Source organism: Ammospiza caudacuta, chromosome 7, assembly GCF_027887145.1.
Source record: "Ammospiza caudacuta isolate bAmmCau1 chromosome 7, bAmmCau1.pri, whole genome shotgun sequence".
NCBI classification, from domain to species: Eukaryota; Metazoa; Chordata; class Aves; order Passeriformes; family Passerellidae; genus Ammospiza; species Ammospiza caudacuta.
The window spans coordinates 13,604,975-13,624,179 of record NC_080599.1 but is presented as its reverse complement, the minus strand read 5'-3'; positions in this window follow the sequence as shown (position 1 = coordinate 13,624,179).

Genomic DNA, 19,205 nt, shown 5'->3' with positions numbered 1-19,205 from the left:
CAGTCTTTAGCGTCTTTTGTGGTCTACATCCTAGCAGAAGGCTTTTCCACTCTGTCTGGCAAGGAAAACCTGCGCGAGCACAGAAAACATCTCCCATCGTGTTCTGGACGTTGCACGGAGGTCTGCCAAGTGTTTGCCATAAAGAAAAGAAAATCTGTCCAAAACAGCTTCTTATCGAATATTCATGTGATTGGAAAAGTCAGGAAAGTGGTAAGGTACTGTTTTCTATCAGTTGGCAAGCTGCGCACACAATCCCAGTGTTGTACGGCTTCCTTCTTCACCTTTCCGATGCTGCCGCTCTCTCCGGCTCCCGGAGCCGAAGAAGCGGCTTCTTCGCGCAAAGACGATTGTACCGCTCACAGTGCTCTCTTAGCGCGGCTTCGGCCGAAAGAAGCCCGGGAGCGGCGCTTAGCTCCGGAGAGAATCGTACGTGCGTCTTTAGCGTCTTTTGTGGTCTACATCCTAGCAGAAGGCTTTTACACTCTGTCTGGCAAGGAAAACCTGCGCGACCACAGAAAACATCTCCCATCGTGTTCTGCACGTTGCACGGAGATCTGCCAAGTGTTTGCCATAAAGAAAAGAAAATCTGTCCAAAACAGCTTCTTATCGAATATTCATGTGATTGGAAAAGTCAGGAAAGTGGTACTGTACTGTTTTCTATCAGTTGGCAAGCTGCGCACACAATCCCATTGTTGTACGGCTTCCTTCTTCACCTTTCCGATGCTGCCGCTCTCTCCGGCTCCCGGAGCCGAAGAAGCGGCTTCTTCGCGCAAAGACGATTGTACCGCTCACAGTGCTCTCTTAGCGCGGCTTCTGCCGAAAGAAGCCCGGGAGCGGCGCTTAGCTCCGGAGAGCATCGTACCTTCGCCTTTAGCGTCTTTTGTGGTCTACATCCTAGCAGAAAGCTTTTCCACGCTGTCTGGCAAGGAAAACCTGCGCGAGCACAGAAAACATCTCCCATCGTGTTCTGCACGTTGCACGGAGGTCTGCCAAGTGTTTGCCATAAAGAAAAGAAAATCTGTCCAAAACAGCTTCTTATCGAATATTCATGTGATTGGAAAAGTCAGGAATGTGGTAATGTACTGTTTTCTATCAGTTGGCAAGCTGCGCACACAATCCCAGTGTTGTACAGCTTCCTTCTTCACCTTTCCGATGCTGCCGCTCTCTCCGGCTCCCGGAGCCGAAGAAGCGGCTTCTTCGCGCAAAGACGATTGTACCGCTCACAGTGCTCTCTTAGCGTGGCTTCTGCCGAAAGAAGCCCGGGAGCGGCGCTTAGCTCCGGAGAGCATCGTAACTGCGTCTTTAGCGTCTTTTGTGGTCTACATCCTAGCAGAAGGCTTTTCCACTCTGTCTGGCAAGGAAAACCTGCGCGAGCACAGAAAACATCTCCCATCGTGTTCTGCACGTTGCACGGAGGTCTGCCAAGTGTTTGCCATAAAGAAAAGAAAATCTGTCCAAAACAGCTTCCAATCGAATATTCATGTGATTGGAAAAGTCAGGAAAGTGGTAATGTACTGTTTTCTATCAGTTGGCAAGCTGCGCACACAACCCCAGTGTTGTACAGCTTCCTTCTTCACCTTTGCGGTGCTGCCGCTCTCTCCGGCTCCCGGAGCCGAAGAAGCGGCTTCTTCGCGCAAAGACGATTGTACCGCTCACAGTGCTCTCTTAGCGCGGCTTCTGCCGAAAGAAGCCCGGGAGCGGCGCTTAACTCCGGAGAGCATCGTACCTTCGTCATTAGCGTCTTTTGTGGTCAACGTCCTAGCAGAAGGCTTTACCACTCTGTCTGGCAAGGAAAACCTACGGGAGCACAGAAAGCATCTCCCATCGTGTTCTGGACGTTGCACGGAGGTCTGCCAAGTGTTCGACAAGAAGAAAAGAAAAGTGGTCCAAAACAGCTTCTTATCGAATATTCATGTGATTAGAAAAGTCAGGAAAGTGGTAATGTACTGTTTTCTGTCAGTTGGCAAGCTGCGCACACAATCCCAGTGTTGTACAGCTTCCTTCTTCACCTTTCCGATGCTGCCGCTCTCTCCGGCTCCCGGAGCCGAAGAAGCGGCTTCTTCGCGCAAAGACGATTGTACCGCTCACAGTGCTCTCTTAGCGCGGCTTCTGCCGAAAGAAGCCCGGGAGCGGCTCTTAGCTCCGGAGAGCATCGTACCTTCAGTCTTTAGCGTCTTTTGTGGTCTACATCCTAGCAGAAGGCTTTTCCACTCTGTCTGGCAAGGAAAACCTGCGCGAGCACAGAAAACATCTCCCATCGTGTTCTGCACGTTGCACGGAGGTCTGCCAAGTGTTTGCCATAAAGAAAAGAAAATCTGTCCAAAACAGCTTCTTATCGAATATTCATGTGATTGGAAAAGTCAGGAAAGTGGTAAGGTACTGTTTTCTATCAGTTGGCAAGCTGCGCACACAATCCCAGTGTTGTACAGCTTCCTTCTTCACCTTTCCGATGCTGCCGCTCTCTCTGGCTCCCGGAGCCGAAGAAGCGGCTTCTTCGCGCAAAGACGATTGTACCGCTCACAGTGCTCTCTTAGCGCGGCTTCTGCCGAAAGAAGCCCGGGAGCGGCGCTTAGCTCCGGAGAGAATCGTACGTGCGTCTTTAGCGTCTTTTGTGGTCTACATCCTAGCAGAAGGCTTTTACACTCTGTCTGGCAAGGAAAACCTGCGCGACCACAGAAAACATCTCCCATCGTGTTCTGCACGTTGCACGGAGGTCTGCCAAGTGTTTGCCATAAAGAAAAGAAAATCTGTCCAAAACAGCTTCTTATCGAATATTCATGTGATTGGAAAAGTCAGGAAAGTGGTAAGGTACTGTTTTCTATCAGTTGGCAAGCTGCGCACACAATCCCAGTGTTGTACGGCTTCCTTCTTCACCTTTCCGATGCTGCCGCTCTCTCCGGCTCCCGGAGCCGAAGAAGCGGCTTCTTCGCGCAAAGACGATTGTACCGCTCACAGTGCTCTCTTAGCGCGGCTTCTGCCGAAAGAAGCCCGGGAGCGGCGCTTAGCTCCGGAGAGCATCGTACGTGCGTCTTTAGCGTCTTTTGTGGTCTACATCCTAGCAGAAGGCTTTTCCACTCTGTCTGGCAAGGAAAACCTGCGCGACCACAGAAAACATCTCCCATCGTGTTCTGCACGTTGCACGGAGGTCTGCCAAGTGTTTGCCATAAAGAAAAGAAAATCTGTCCAAAACAGCTTCTTATCGAATATTCATGTGATTGGAAAAGTCAGGAAAGTGGTAAGGTACTGTTTTCTATCAGTTGGCAAGCTGCGCACACAATCCCAGTGTTTTACGGCTTCCTTCTTCACCTTTCCGATGCTGCCGCTCTCTCCGGCTCCCGGAGCCGAAGAAGCGGCTTCTTCGCGCAAAGACGATTCTACCGCTCACAGTGCTCTCTTAGCGCGGCTTCTGCCGAAAGAAGCCCGGGAGCGGCGCTTAGCTCCGGAGAGCATCGTACCTTCGCCTTTAGCGTCTTTTGTGGTCTACATCCTAGCAGAAAGCTTTTCCACTCTGTCTGGCAAGGAAAACCTGCGCGAGCACAGAAAACATCTCCCATCGTGTTCTGCACGTTGCACGGAGGTCTGCCAAGTGTTTGCCATAAAGAAAAGAAAATCTGTCCAAAACAGCTTCTTATACAATATTCATGTGATTGGAAAAGTCAGGAATGTGGTAATGTACTGTTTTCTATCAGTTGGCAAGCTGCGCACATAATCCCAGTGTTGTACAGCTTCCTTCTTCACCTTTCCGATGCTGCCGCTCTCTCCGGCTCCCGGAGCCGAAGAAGCGGCTTCTTCGCGCAAAGACGATTGTACCGCTCACAGTGCTCTCTTAGCGCGGCTTCTGCCGAAAGAAGCCCGGGAGCGGCGCTTAGCTCCGGAGAGCATCGTACCTTCGCCTTTAGCGTCTTTTGTGGTCTACATGCTAGCAGAAAGCTTTTCCACTCTGTCTGGCAAGGAAAACCTGCGCGAGCACAGAAAACATCTCCCATCGTGTTCTGGACGTTGCACGGAGGTCGGCCAAGTGTTTGGCATAAAGAAAAGAAAATCTGTCCAAAACAGCTTCTTATCGAATATTCATGTGATTGGAAAAGTCAGGAAAGTGGTAAGGTACTGTTTTCTATCAGTTGGCAAGCTGCGCACACAATCCCAGTGTTGTACGGCTTCCTTCTTCACCTTTCCGATGCTGCCGCTCTCTCCGGCTCCCGGAGCCGAAGAAGCGGCTTCTTCGCGCAAAGACGATTGTACCGCTCACAGTGCTCTCTTAGCGCGGCTTCTGCCGAAAGAAGCCCGGGAGCGGCGCTTAGCTCCGGAGAGCATCGTACCTTCGTCTTTAGCGTCTTTTGTGGTCTACATCCTAGCAGAAGGCTTTTCCACTCTGTCTGGCAAGGAAAACCTGCGCGACCACAGAAAACATCTCCCATCGTGTTCTGCACGTTGCACGGAGGTCTGCCAAGTGTTTGCCATAAAGAAAAGAAAATCTGTCCAAAACAGCTTCTTATCGAATATTCATGTGATTGGAAAAGTCAGGAAAGTGGTAAGGTACTGTTTTCTATCAGTTGGCAAGCTGCGCACACAATCCCAGTGTTGTACGGCTTCCTTCTTCACCTTTCCGATGCTGCCGCTCTCTCCGGCTCCCGGAGCCGAAGAAGCGGCTTCTTCGCGCAAAGACGATTCTACCGCTCACAGTGCTCTCTTAGCGCGGCTTCTGGCGAAAGAAGCCCGGGAGCGGCGCTTAGCTCCGGAGAGCATCGTACCTTCGCCTTTAGCGTCTTTTGTGGTCTACATCCTAGCAGAAAGCTTTTCCACTCTGTCTGGCAAGGAAAACCTGCGCGAGCACAGAAAACATCTCCCATCGTGTTCTGCACGTTGCACGGAGGTCTGCCAAGTGTTTGCCATAAAGAAAAGAAAATCTGTCCAAAACAGCTTCTTATCGAATATTCATGTGATTGGAAAAGTCAGGAATGTGGTAATGTACTGTTTTCTATCAGTTGGCAAGCTGCGCACACAATCCCAGTGTTGTACAGCTTCCTTCTTCACCTTTCCGATGCTGCCGCTCTCTCCGGCTCCCGGAGCCGAAGAAGCGGCTTCTTCGCGCAAAGACGATTGTACCGCTCACAGTGCTCTCTTAGCGCGGCTTCTGCCGAAAGAAGCCCGGGAGCGGCGCTTAGCTCCGGAGAGCATCGTACCTTCGTCTTTAGCGTCTTTTGTGGTCTACATCCTAGCAGAAAGCTTTTCCACGCTGTCTGGCAAGGAAAACCTGCGCGAGCACAGAAAACATCTCCCATCGTGTTCTGGACGTTGCACGGAGGTCTGCCAAGTGTTTGCCATAAAGAAATCTGTCCAAAATAGCTTCTTATCGAATATTCATGTGATTGGAAAAGTCAGGAAAGTGGTACTGTACTGTTTTCTATCAGTTGGCAAGCTGCGCACACAATCCCAGTGTTGTACAGCTTCCTTCTTCACCTTTCCGATGCTGCCGCTCTCTCCGGCTCCCGGAGCCGAAGAAGCGGCTTCTTCGCGCAAAGACGATTCTACCGCTCACAGTGCTCTCTTAGCGCGGCTTCTGCCGAAAGAAGCCCGGGAGCGGCGCTTAGCTCCGGAGAGCATCGTACCTTCGTCTTCAGCGTCTTTTGTGGTCTACATGCTAGCAGAAAGCTTTCCCACTCTGTCTGGCAAGGAAAACCTGCGCGAGCACAGAAAACATCTCCCATCGTGTTCTGCACGTTGCACGGAGGTCTGCCAAGTGTTTGCCATAAAGAAAAGAAAATCTGTCCAAAACAGCTTCTTATCGAATATTCATGTGATTGGAAAAGTCAGGAAAGTGGTAAGGTACTGTTTTCTATCAGTTGGCAAGCTGCGCACACAATCCCAGTGTTGTACGGCTTCCTTCTTCAGCTTTCCGATGCTGCCGCTCTCTCCGGCTCCCGGAGCCGAAGAAGCGGCTTCTTCGCGCAAAGACGATTGTACCGCTCACAGTGCTCTCTTAGCGCGGCTTCTGCCGAAAGAAGCCCGGGAGCGGCGCTTAGCTCCGGAGAGCATCGTACCTTCAGTCTTTAGCGTCTTTTGTGGTCTACATCCTAGCAGAAAGCTTTTCCACTCTGTCTGGCAAGGAAAACCTGCGCGACCACAGAAAACATCTCCCATCGTGTTCTGGACGTTGCACGGAGGTCTGCCAAGTGTTTGGCATAAAGAAAAGAAAAGTGGTCCAAAACAGCTTCTTATCGAATATTCATGTGATTGGAAAAGTCAGGAAAGTGGTAAGGTACTGTTTTCTATCAGTTGGCAAGCTGCGCACACAATCCCAGTGTTGTACGGCTTCCTTCTTCACCTTTCCGATGCTGCCGCTCTCTCCGGCTCCCGGAGCCGAAGAAGCGGCTTCTTCGCGCAAAGACGATTGTACCGCTCACAGTGCTCTCTTAGCGCGGCTTCAGCCGAAAGAAGCCCGGGAGCGGCGCTTAGCTCCGGAGAGCATCGTACCTTCGCCTTTAGCGTCTTTTGTGGTCTACATCCTAGCAGAAAGCTTTTCCACTCTGTCTGGCAAGGAAAACCTGCGCGAGCACAGAAAACATCTCCCATCGTGTTCTGCACGTTGCACGGAGGTCTGCCAAGTGTTTGCCATAAAGAAAAGAAAATCTGTCCAAAACAGCTTCTTATCGAATATTCATGTGATTGGAAAAGTCAGGAATGTGGTAATGTACTGTTTTCTATCAGTTGGCAAGCTGCGCACACAATCCCAGTGTTGTACAGCTTCCTTCTTCACCTTTCCGATGCTGCCGCTCTCTCCGGCTCCCGGAGCCGAAGAAGCGGCTTCTTCGCGCAAAGACGATTGTACCGCTCACAGTGCTCTCTTAGCGCCGCTTCTGCCGAAAGAAGCCCGGGAGCGGCGCTTAGCTCCGGAGAGCATCGTACCTTCGTCTTTAGCGTCTTTTGTGGTCTACATCCTAGCAGAAAGCTTTTCCACTCTGTCTGGCAAGGAAAACCTGCGCGAGCACAGAAAACATCTCCCATCGTGTTCTGGACTTTGCACGGAGGTCGGCAAAGTGTTTGGCATAAAGAAAAGAAAATCTGTCCAAAACAGCTTCTTATCGAATATTCATGTGATTGGAAAAGTCAGGAAAGTGGTAAGGTACTGTTTTCTATCAGTTGGCAAGCTGCGCACACAATCCCAGTGTTGTACAGCTTCCTTCTTCACCTTTCCGATGCTGCCGCTCTCTCCGGCTCCCGGAGCCGAAGAAGCGGCTTCTTCGCGCAAAGACGATTGTACCGCTCACAGTGCTCTCTTAGCGCCGCTTCTGCCGAAAGAAGCCCGGGAGCGGCGCTTAGCTCCGGAGAGCATCGTACCTTCAGTCTTTAGCGTCTTTTGTGGTCTACATCCTAGCAGAAGGCTTTTCCACTCTGTCTGGCAAGGAAAACCTGCGCGAGCACAGAAAACATCTCCCATCGTGTTCTGCACGTTGAACGGAGGTCTGCCAAGTGTTTGCCATAAAGAAAAGAAAATCTGTCCAAAACAGCTTCTTATCGAATATTCATGTGATTGGAAAAGTCAGGAAAGTGGTAAGGTACTGTTTTCTATCAGTTGGCAAGCAGCGCACACAATCCCAGTGTTGTACGGCTTCCTTCTTCACCTTTCCGATGCTGCCGCTCTCTCCGGCTCCCGGAGCCGAAGAAGCGGCTTCTTCGCGCAAAGACGATTGTACCGCTCACAGTGCTCTCTTAGCGCGGCTTCTGCCGAAAGAAGCCCGGGAGCGGCGCTTAGCTCCGGAGAGCATCGTACCTTCGCCTTTAGCGTCTTTTGTGGTCTACATCCTAGCAGAAAGCTTTTCCACGCTGTCTGGCAAGGAAAACCTGCGGGAGCACAGAAAACATCTCCCATCGTGTTCTGGACGTTGCACGGAGGTCTGCTAAGTGTTTGCCATAAAGAAAAGAAAATCTGTCCAAAATAGCTTCTTATCGAATATTCATGTGATTGGAAAAGTCAGGAATGTGGTAATGTACTGTTTTCTATCAGTTGGCAAGCTGCGCACACAATCCCAGTGTTGTACAGCTTCCTTCTTCACCTTTCCGATGCTGCCGCTCTCTCCGGCTCCCGGAGCCGAAGAAGCGGCTTCTTCGCGCAAAGACGATTGTACCGCTCACAGTGCTCTCTTAGCGTGGCTTCTGCCGAAAGAAGCCCGGGAGCGGCGCTTAGCTCCGGAGAGCATCGTACCTTCGTCTTCAGCGTCTTTTGTGGTCTACATGCTAGCAGAAAGCTTTCCCACTCTGTCTGGCAAGGAAAACCTGAGGGAGCACAGAAAACATCTCCCATCGTGTTCTGCACGTTGCACGGAGGTCTGCCAAGTGTTTGCCATAAAGAAAAGAAAATCTGTCCAAAACAGCTTCTTATCGAATATTCATGTGATTGGAAAAGTCAGGAAAGTGGTAAGGTACTGTTTTCTATCAGTTGGCAAGCTGCGCACACAATCCCAGTGTTGTACGGCTTCCTTCTTCACCTTTCCGATGCTGCCGCTCTCTCCGGCTCCCGGAGCCGAAGAAGCGGCTTCTTCGCGCAAAGACGATTGTACCGCTCACAGTGCTCTCTTAGCGCGGCTTCTGCCGAAAGAAGCCCGGGAGCGGCGCTTAGCTCCGGAGAGCATCGTACCTTCGCCTTTAGCGTCTTTTGTGGTCTACATCCTAGCAGAAGGCTTTTCCACTCTGTCTGGCAAGGAAAACCTGCGCGACCACAGAAAATATCTCCCATCGTGTTCTGCACGTTGCACGGAGGTCTGCCAAGTGTTTGCCATAAAGAAAAGAAAATCTGTCCAAAACAGCTTCTTATCGAATATTCATGTGATTGGAAAAGTCAGGAAAGTGGTAAGGTACTGTTTTCTATCAGTTGGCAAGCTGCGCACACAATCCCAGTGTTGTACAGCTTCCTTCTTCACCTTTCCGATGCTGCCGCTCTCTCCGGCTCCCGGAGCCGAAGAAGCGGCTTCTTCGCGCAAAGACGATTGTACCGCTCACAGTGCTCTCTTAGCGCCGCTTCTGCCGAAAGAAGCCCGGGAGCGGCGCTTAGCTCCGGAGAGCATCGTAACTTCAGTCTTTAGCGTCTTTTGTGGTCTACATCCTAGCAGAAGGCTTTTCCACTCTGTCTGGCAAGGAAAACCTGCGCGACCACAGAAAACATCTCCCATCGTGTTCTGGACGTTGCACGGAGGTCGGCCAAGTGTTTGGCATAAAGAAAAGAAAAGTGGTCCAAAACAGCTTCTTATCGAATATTCATGTGATTGGAAAAGTCAGGAAAGTGGTAAGGTACTGTTTTCTATCAGTTGGCAAGCTGCGCACACAATCCCAGTGTTGTACGGCTTCCTTCTTCACCTTTCCGATGCTGCCGCTCTCTCCGGCTCCCGGAGCCGAAGAAGCGGCTTCTTCGCGCAAAGACGATTGTACCGCTCACAGTGCTCTCTTAGCGCCGCTTCTGCCGAAAGAAGCCCGGGAGCGGCGCTTAGCTCCGGAGAGCATCGTACCTTCAGTCTTTAGCGTCTTTTGTGGTCTACATCCTAGCAGAAGGCTTTTCCACTCTGTCTGGCAAGGAAAACCTGCGGGAGCACAGAAAGCATCTCCCATCGTGTTCTGGACGTTGCACGGAGGTCTGCCAAGTGTTTGGCATAAAGAAAAGAAAATCTGTCCAAAACAGCTTCTTATCGAATATTCATGTGATTGGAAAAGTCAGGAAAGTGGTAAGGTACTGTTTTCTATCAGTTGGCAAGCTGCGCACACAATCCCAGTGTTGTACGGCTTCCTTCTTCACCTTTCCGATGCTGCCGCTCTCTCCGGCTCCCGGAGCCGAAGAAGCGGCTTCTTCGCGCAAAGACGATTGTACCGCTCACAGTGCTCTCTTAGCGCGGCTTCTGCCGAAAGAAGCCCGGGAGCGGCGCTTAGCTCCGGAGAGCATCGTACCTTCGCCTTTAGCGTCTTTTGTGGTCTACATCCTAGCAGAAAGCTTTTCCACGCTGTCTGGCAAGGAAAACCTGCGCGAGCACAGAAAACATCTCCCATCGTGTTCTGGACGTTGCACGGAGGTCTGCCAAGTGTTTGCCATAAAGAAAAGAAAATCTGTCCAAAACAGCTTCTTATCGAATATTCATGTGATTGGAAAAGTCAGGAAAGTGGTAAGGTACTGTTTTCTATCAGTTGGCAAGCTGCGCACACAATCCCAGTGTTGTACGGCTTCCTTCTTCACCTTTCCGATGCTGCCGCTCTCTCCGGCTCCCGGAGCCGAAGAAGCGGCTTCTTCGCGCAAAGACGATTGTACCGCTCACAGTGCTCTCTTAGCGCGGCTTCTGCCGAAAGAAGCCCGGGAGCGGCGCTTAGCTCCGGAGAGCATCGTACCTTCGCCTTTAGCGTCTTTTGTGGTCTGCATCCTAGCAGAAGGCTTTTCCACTCTGTCTGGCAAGGAAAACCTGCGTGAGCACAGAAAGCATCTCCCATCGTGTTCTGGACGTTGCACGGAGGTCTGCCAAGTGTTTGCCATAAAGAAAAGAAAATCTGTCCAAAACAGCTTCTTATCGAATATTCATGTGATTGGAAAAGTCAGGAAAGTGGTAAGGTACTGTTTTCTATCAGTTGGCAAGCTGCGCACACAATCCCAGTGTTGTACGGCTTCCTTCTTCACTTTTCTGATGCTGCCGCTCTCTCCGGCTCCCGGAGCCGAAGAAGCGGCTTCTTCGCGCAAAGACGATTGTACCGCTCACAGTGCTCTCTTAGCGCGGCTTCTGCCGAAAGAAGCCCGGGAGCGGCGCTTAGCTCCGGAGAGCATCGTACCTTCGCCTTTAGCGTCTTTTGTGGTCTACATCCTAGCAGAAGGCTTTTCCACTCTGTCTGGCAAGGAAAACCTGCGCGAGCACAGAAAACATCTCCCATCGTGTTCTGCACGTTGCACGGAGGTCTGCCAAGTGTTTGCCATAAAGAAAAGAAAATCTGTCCAAAACAGCTTCTTATCGAATATTCATGTGATTGGAAAAGTCAGGAATGTGGTAATGTACTGTTTTCTATCAGTTGGCAAGCTGCGCACACAATCCCAGTGTTGTACGGCTTCCTTCTTCACCTTTCCGATGCTGCCGCTCTCTCCGGCTCCCGGAGCCGAAGAAGCGGCTTCTTCGCGCAAAGACGATTCTACCGCTCACAGTGCTCTCTTAGCGCGGCTTCTGCCGAAAGAAGCCCGGGAGCGGCGCTTAGCTCCGGAGAGCATCGTACCTTCGTCTTTAGCGTCTTTTGTGGTCTACATGCTAGCAGAAAGCTTTCCCACTCTGTCTGGCAAGGAAAACCTGCGCGAGCACAGAAAACATCTCCCATCGTGTTCTGCACGTTGCACGGAGGTCTGCCAAGTGTTTGCCATAAAGAAAAGAAAATCTGTCCAAAACAGCTTCTTATCGAATATTCATGTGATTGGAAAAGTCAGGAAAGTGGTAAGGTACTGTTTTCTATCAGTTGGCAAGCTGCGCACACAATCCCAGTGTTGTACGGCTTCCTTCTTCACCTTTCCGATGCTGCCGCTCTCTCCGGCTCCCGGAGCCGAAGAAGCGGCTTCTTCGCGCAAAGACGATTGTACCGCTCACAGTGCTCTCTTAGCGCGGCTTCTGCCGAAAGAAGCCCGGGAGCGGCGCTTAGCTCCGGAGAGAATCGTACGTGCGTCTTTAGCGTCTTTTGTGGTCTACATCCTAGCAGAAGGCTTTTCCACTCTGTCTGGCAAGGAAAACCTGCGCGACCACAGAAAACATCTCCCATCGTGTTCTGCACGTTGCACGGAGGTCTGCCAAGTGTTTGCCATAAAGAAAAGAAAATCTGTCCAAAACAGCTTCTTATCGAATATTCATGTGATTGGAAAAGTCAGGAAAGTGGTAAGGTACTGTTTTCTATCAGTTGGCAAGCTGCGCACACAATCCCAGTGTTGTACGGCTTCCTTCTTCACCTTTCCGATGCTGCCGCTCTCTCCGGCTCCCGGAGCCGAAGAAGCGGCTTCTTCGCGCAAAGACGATTGTACCGCTCACAGTGCTCTCTTAGCGCCGCTTCTGCCGAAAGAAGCCCGGGAGCGGCGCTTAGCTCCGGAGAGCATCGTACCTTCGTCTTTAGCGTCTTTTGTGGTCTACATCCTAGCAGAAGGCTTTTCCACTCTGTCTGGCAAGGAAAACCTGCGCGACCACAGAAAACATCTCCCATCGTGTTCTGCACTTTGCACGGAGGTCTGCCAAGTGTTTGGCATAAAGAAAAGAAAATCTGTCCAAAACAGCTTCTTATCGAATATTCATGTGATTGGAAAAGTCAGGAAAGTGGTAAGGTACTGTTTTCTATCAGTTGGCAAGCTGCGCACACAATCCCAGTGTTGTACAGCTTCCTTCTTCACCTTTCCGATGCTGCCGCTCTCTCCGGCTCCCGGAGCCGAAGAAGCGGCTTCTTCGCGCAAAGACGATTGTACCGCTCACAGTGCTCTCTTAGCGCGGCTTCTGCCGAAAGAAGCCCGGGAGCGGCGCTTAGCTCCGGGGAGCATCGTACCTTCGCCTTTAGCGTCTTTTGTGGTCTACATCCTAGCAGAAAGCTTTTCCACTCTGTCTGGCAAGGAAAACCTGCGCGAGCACAGAAAACATCTCCCATCGTGTTCTGGACGTTGCACGGAGATCTGCCAAGTGTTTGCCATAAAGAAAAGAAAATCTGTCCAAAACAGCTTCTTATCGAATATTCATGTGATTGGAAAAGTCAGGAAAGTGGTAATGTACTGTTTTCTATCAGTTGGCAAGCTGCGCACATAATCCCAGTGTTGTACAGCTTCCTTCTTCACCTTTCCGATGCTGCCGCTCTCTCTGGCTCCCGGAGCCGAAGAAGCGGCTTCTTCGCGCAAAGACGATTGTACCGCTCACAGTGCTCTCTTAGCGCCGCTTCTGCCGAAAGAAGCCCGGGAGCGGCGCTTAGCTCCGGAGAGCATCGTACGTGCGTCTTTAGCGTCTTTTGTGGTCTACATCCTAGCAGAAGGCTTTTCCACTCTGTCTGGCAAGGAAAACCTGCGCGACCACAGAACACATCTCCCATCGTGTTCTGCACGTTGCACGGAGGTCTGCCAAGTGTTTGCCATAAAGAAAAGAAAATCTGTCCAAAACAGCTTCTTATCGAATATTCATGTGATTGGAAAAGTCAGGAAAGTGGTAAGGTACTGTTTTCTATCAGTTGGCAAGCTGCGCACACAATCCCAGTGTTGTACGGCTTCCTTCTTCACCTTTCCGATGCTGCCGCTCTCTCCGGCTCCCGGAGCCGAAGAAGCGGCTTCTTCGCGCAAAGACGATTGTACCGCTCACAGTGCTCTCTTAGCGCGGCTTCTGCCGAAAGAAGCCCGGGAGCGGCGCTTAGCTCCGGAGAGCATCGTACCTTCGTCTTTAGCGTCTTTTGTGGTCTACATCCTAGCAGAAGGCTTTTCCACTCTGTCTGGCAAGGAAAACCTGCGCGAGCACAGAAAACATCTCCCATCGTGTTCTGCACGTTGCACGGAGGTCTGCCAAGTGTTTGCCATAAAGAAAAGAAAATCTGTCCAAAACAGCTTCTTATCGAATATTCATGTGATTGGAAAAGTCAGGAAAGTGGTAAGGTACTGTTTTCTATCAGTTGGCAAGCTGCGCACACAATCCCAGTGTTGTACGGCTTCCTTCTTCACCTTTCCGATGCTGCCGCTCTCTCCGGCTCCCGGAGCCGAAGAAGCGGCTTCTTCGCGCAAAGACGATTCTACCGCTCACAGTGCTCTCTTAGCGCGGCTTCTGGCGAAAGAAGCCCGGGAGCGGCGCTTAGCTCCGGAGAGCATCGTACCTTCGCCTTTAGCGTCTTTTGTGGTCTACATCCTAGCAGAAAGCTTTTCCACTCTGTCTGGCAAGGAAAACCTGCGCGAGCACAGAAAACATCTCCCATCGTGTTCTGCACGTTGCACGGAGGTCTGCCAAGTGTTTGCCATAAAGAAAAGAAAATCTGTCCAAAACAGCTTCTTATCGAATATTCATGTGATTGGAAAAGTCAGGAATGTGGTAATGTACTGTTTTCTATCAGTTGGCAAGCTGCGCACACAATCCCAGTGTTGTACAGCTTCCTTCTTCACCTTTCCGATGCTGCCGCTCTCTCCGGCTCCCGGAGCCGAAGAAGCGGCTTCTTCGCGCAAAGACGATTGTACCGCTCACAGTGCTCTCTTAGCGCGGCTTCTGCCGAAAGAAGCCCGGGAGCGGCGCTTAGCTCCGGAGAGCATCGTACCTTCGTCTTTAGCGTCTTTTGTGGTCTACATCCTAGCAGAAAGCTTTTCCACGCTGTCTGGCAAGGAAAACCTGCGCGAGCACAGAAAACATCTCCCATCGTGTTCTGGACGTTGCACGGAGGTCTGCCAAGTGTTTGCCATAAAGAAATCTGTCCAAAATAGCTTCTTATCGAATATTCATGTGATTGGAAAAGTCAGGAAAGTGGTAATGTACTGTTTTCTATCAGTTGGCAAGCTGCGCACACAATCCCAGTGTTGTACAGCTTCCTTCTTCACCTTTCCGATGCTGCCGCTCTCTCCGGCTCCCGGAGCCGAAGAAGCGGCTTCTTCGCGCAAAGACGATTGTACCGCTCACAGTGCTCTCTTAGCGCGGCTTCTGCCGAAAGAAGCCCGGGAGCGGCGCTTAGCTCCGGAGAGCATCGTACCTTCGTCTTCAGCGTCTTTTGTGGTCTACATGCTAGCAGAAAGCTTTCCCACTCTGTCTGGCAAGGAAAACCTGCGCGAGCACAGAAAACATCTCCCATCGTGTTCTGCACGTTGCACGGAGGTCTGCCAAGTGTTTGCCATAAAGAAAAGAAAATCTGTCCAAAACAGCTTCTTATCGAATATTCATGTGATTGGAAAAGTCAGGAAAGTGGTAAGGTACTGTTTTCTATCAGTTGGCAAGCTGCGCACACAATCCCAGTGTTGTACGGCTTCCTTCTTCAGCTTTCCGATGCTGCCGCTCTCTCCGGCTCCCGGAGCCGAAGAAGCGGCTTCTTCGCGCAAAGACGATTGTACCGCTCACAGTGCTCTCTTAGCGCGGCTTCTGCCGAAAGAAGCCCGGGAGCGGCGCTTAGCTCCGGAGAGCATCGTACCTTCAGTCTTTAGCGTCTTTTGTGGTCTACATCCTAGCAGAAAGCTTTTCCACTCTGTCTGGCAAGGAAAACCTGCGCGACCACAGAAAACATCTCCCATCGTGTTCTGGACGTTGCACGGAGGTCTGCCAAGTGTTTGGCATAAAGAAAAGAAAAGTGGTCCAAAACAGCTTCTTATCGAATATTCATGTGATTGGAAAAGTCAGGAAAGTGGTAAGGTACTGTTTTCTATCAGTTGGCAAGCTGCGCACACAATCCCAGTGTTGTACGGCTTCCTTCTTCACCTTTCCGATGCTGCCGCTCTCTCCGGCTCCCGGAGCCGAAGAAGCGGCTTCTTCGCGCAAAGACGATTGTACCGCTCACAGTGCTCTCTTAGCGCGGCTTCAGCCGAAAGAAGCCCGGGAGCGGCGCTTAGCTCCGGAGAGCATCGTACCTTCGCCTTTAGCGTCTTTTGTGGTCTACATCCTAGCAGAAAGCTTTTCCACTCTGTCTGGCAAGGAAAACCTGCGCGAGCACAGAAAACATCTCCCATCGTGTTCTGCACGTTGCACGGAGGTCTGCCAAGTGTTTGCCATAAAGAAAAGAAAATCTGTCCAAAACAGCTTCTTATCGAATATTCATGTGATTGGAAAAGTCAGGAATGTGGTAATGTACTGTTTTCTATCAGTTGGCAAGCTGCGCACACAATCCCAGTGTTGTACAGCTTCCTTCTTCACCTTTCCGATGCTGCCGCTCTCTCCGGCTCCCGGAGCCGAAGAAGCGGCTTCTTCGCGCAAAGACGATTGTACCGCTCACAGTGCTCTCTTAGCGCCGCTTCTGCCGAAAGAAGCCCGGGAGCGGCGCTTAGCTCCGGAGAGCATCGTACCTTCGTCTTTAGCGTCTTTTGTGGTCTACATCCTAGCAGAAAGCTTTTCCACTCTGTCTGGCAAGGAAAACCTGCGCGAGCACAGAAAACATCTCCCATCGTGTTCTGGACTTTGCACGGAGGTCGGCAAAGTGTTTGGCATAAAGAAAAGAAAATCTGTCCAAAACAGCTTCTTATCGAATATTCATGTGATTGGAAAAGTCAGGAAAGTGGTAAGGTACTGTTTTCTATCAGTTGGCAAGCTGCGCACACAATCCCAGTGTTGTACAGCTTCCTTCTTCACCTTTCCGATGCTGCCGCTCTCTCCGGCTCCCGGAGCCGAAGAAGCGGCTTCTTCGCGCAAAGACGATTGTACCGCTCACAGTGCTCTCTTAGCGCCGCTTCTGCCGAAAGAAGCCCGGGAGCGGCGCTTAGCTTCGGAGAGCATCGTACCTTCAGTCTTTAGCGTCTTTTGTGGTCTACATCCTAGCAGAAGGCTTTTCCACTCTGTCTGGCAAGGAAAACCTGCGCGAGCACAGAAAACATCTCCCATCGTGTTCTGCACGTTGAACGGAGGTCTGCCAAGTGTTTGCCATAAAGAAAAGAAAATCTGTCCAAAACAGCTTCTTATCGAATATTCATGTGATTGGAAAAGTCAGGAAAGTGGTAAGGTACTGTTTTCTATCAGTTGGCAAGCAGCGCACACAATCCCAGTGTTGTACGGCTTCCTTCTTCACCTTTCCGATGCTGCCGCTCTCTCCGGCTCCCGGAGCCGAAGAAGCGGCTTCTTCGCGCAAAGACGATTGTACCGCTCACAGTGCTCTCTTAGCGCGGCTTCTGCCGAAAGAAGCCCGGGAGCGGCGCTTAGCTCCGGAGAGCATCGTACCTTCGCCTTTAGCGTCTTTTGTGGTCTACATCCTAGCAGAAAGCTTTTCCACGCTGTCTGGCAAGGAAAACCTGCGGGAGCACAGAAAACATCTCCCATCGTGTTCTGGACGTTGCACGGAGGTCTGCCAAGTGTTTGCCATAAAGAAAAGAAAATCTGTCCAAAATAGCTTCTTATCGAATATTCATGTGATTGGAAAAGTCAGGAATGTGGTAATGTACTGTTTTCTATCAGTTGGCAAGCTGCGCACACAATCCCAGTGTTGTACAGCTTCCTTCTTCACCTTTCCGATGCTGCCGCTCTCTCCGGCTCCCGGAGCCGAAGAAGCGGCTTCTTCGCGCAAAGACGATTGTACCGCTCACAGTGCTCTCTTAGCGTGGCTTCTGCCGAAAGAAGCCCGGGAGCGGCGCTTAGCTCCGGAGAGCATCGTACCTTCGTCTTCAGCGTCTTTTGTGGTCTACATGCTAGCAGAAAGCTTTCCCACTCTGTCTGGCAAGGAAAACCTGAGGGAGCACAGAAAACATCTCCCATCGTGTTCTGCACGTTGCACGGAGGTCTGCCAAGTGTTTGCCATAAAGAAAAGAAAATCTGTCCAAAACAGCTTCTTATCGAATATTCATGTGATTGGAAAAGTCAGGAAAGTGGTAAGGTACTGTTTTCTATCAGTTGGCAAGCTGCGCACACAATCCCAGTGTTGTACGGCTTCCTTCTTCACCTTTCCGATGCTGCCGCTCTCTCCGGCTCCCGGAGCCGAAGAAGCGGCTTCTTCGCGCAAAGACGATTGTACCGCTCACAGTGCTCTCTTAGCGCGGCTTCTGCCGAAAGAAGCCCGGGAGCGGCGCTTAGCTCCGGAGAGCATCGTACCTTCGCCTTTAGCGTCTTTTGTGGTCTACATCCTAGCAGAAGGCTTTTCCACTCTGTCTGGCAAGGAAAACCTGCGCGACCACAGAAAATATCTCCCATCGTGTTCTGCACGTTGCACGGAGGTCTGCCAAGTGTTTGCCATAAAGAAAAGAAAATCTGTCCAAAACAGCTTCTTATCGAATATTCATGTGATTGGAAAAGTCAGGAAAGTGGTAAGGTACTGTTTTCTATCAGTTGGCAAGCTGCGCACACAATCCCAGTGTTGTACAGCTTCCTTCTTCACCTTTCCGATGCTGCCGCTCTCTCCGGCTCCCGGAGCCGAAGAAGCGGCTTCTTCGCGCAAAGACGATTGTACCGCTCACAGTGCTCTCTTAGCGCCGCTTCTGCCGAAAGAAGCCCGGGAGCGGCGCTTAGCTCCGGAGAGCATCGTAACTTCAGTCTTTAGCGTCTTTTGTGGTCTACATCCTAGCAGAAGGCTTTTCCACTCTGTCTGGCAAGGAAAACCTGCGCGACCACAGAAAACATCTCCCATCGTGTTCTGGACGTTGCACGGAGGTCGGCCAAGTGTTTGGCATAAAGAAAAGAAAAGTGGTCCAAAACAGCTTCTTATCGAATATTCATGTGATTGGAAAAGTCAGGAAAGTGGTAAGGTACTGTTTTCTATCAGTTGGCAAGCTGCGCACACAATCCCAGTGTTGTACGGCTTCCTTCTTCACCTTTCCGATGCTGCCGCTCTCTCCGGCTCCCGGAGCCGAAGAAGCGGCTTCTTCGCGCAAAGACGATTGTACCGCTCACAGTGCTCTCTTAGCGCCGCTTCTGCCGAAAGAAGCCCGGGAGCGGCGCTTAGCTCCGGAGAGCATCGTACCTTCAGTCTTTAGCGTCTTTTGTGGTCTACATCCTAGCAGAAGGCTTTTCCACTCTGTCTGGCAAGGAAAACCTGCGGGAGCACAGAAATCATCTCCCATCGTGTTCTGGACGTTGCACGGAGGTCTGCCAAGTGTTTGGCATAAAGAAAAGAAAATCTGTCCAAAACAGCTTCTTATCGAATATTCATGTGATTGGAAAAGTCAGGAAAGTGGTAAGGTACTGTTTTCTATCAGTTGGCAAGCTGCGCACACAATCCCAGTGTTGTACGGCTTCCTTCTTCACCTTTCCGATGCTGCCGCTCTCTCCGGCTCCCGGAGCCGAAGAAGCGGCTTCTTCGCGCAAAGACGATTGTACCGCTCACAGTGCTCTCTTAGCGCGGCTTCTGCCGAAAGAAGCCCGGGAGCGGCGCTTAGCTCCGGAGAGCATCGTACCTTCGCCTTTAGCGTCTTTTGTGGTCTACATCCTAGCAGAAAGCTTTTCCACGCTGTCTGGCAAGGAAAACCTGCGCGAGCACAGAAAACATCTCCCATCGTGTTCTGGACGTTGCACGGAGGTCTGCCAAGTGTTTGCCATAAAGAAAAGAAAATCTGTCCAAAACAGCTTCTTATCGAATATTCATGTGATTGGAAAAGT